This window comes from Haliaeetus leucocephalus, unplaced genomic scaffold, assembly GCF_000737465.1.
Source record: "Haliaeetus leucocephalus isolate CR32 unplaced genomic scaffold, Haliaeetus_leucocephalus-4.0 Scaffold68, whole genome shotgun sequence".
NCBI classification, from domain to species: domain Eukaryota; kingdom Metazoa; phylum Chordata; class Aves; order Accipitriformes; family Accipitridae; genus Haliaeetus; species Haliaeetus leucocephalus.
This window is the reverse complement of record NW_010972504.1, coordinates 1,376,377-1,376,606: the sequence shown is the minus strand read 5'-3', so window position 1 is coordinate 1,376,606 and position 230 is coordinate 1,376,377. Positions and strand designations below refer to the sequence as shown.

At 69.1% G+C, this 230-nt stretch overlaps 1 protein-coding gene across 2 annotated transcripts in view; it reads left to right on the top strand.

The window, feature by feature from the left end:
* The first annotated feature begins 6 nt into the window (after positions 1-6).
* Positions 7-230, top strand: part of RAP1A (RAP1A, member of RAS oncogene family) — a 41,744-nt gene continuing 41,520 nt past the window's right edge. For both annotated transcript variants that reach the window (XM_010578929.1, XM_010578911.1), the window contains exon 1: positions 7-182. The gene's annotated coding sequence lies outside the window, so the exon portion shown is untranslated. The remainder of the gene's footprint in view (positions 183-230) is intronic.

Genomic DNA, 230 nt, shown 5'->3' with positions numbered 1-230 from the left:
GCGCGGCGAAGGGTGTCGCCGTGCCTCGGGAAATAACCAAAATTCTTTCGGTGTTTCGTATAGTCAGGTGTGCGCCGGGCGTCCCGGGCGCGAGGGGAGCGCGCGCCGTCTGGCTGTTCCCCGAGATGTAAAGGGGGGCCCGCAAAGGTCTCGCGCGCCGTCGTCCCCGAAGACCACCGGAGGTAAACGGGGAGCGAGGCCGGAGGGGAGCGGGAGGGCGGCGTTGGGGC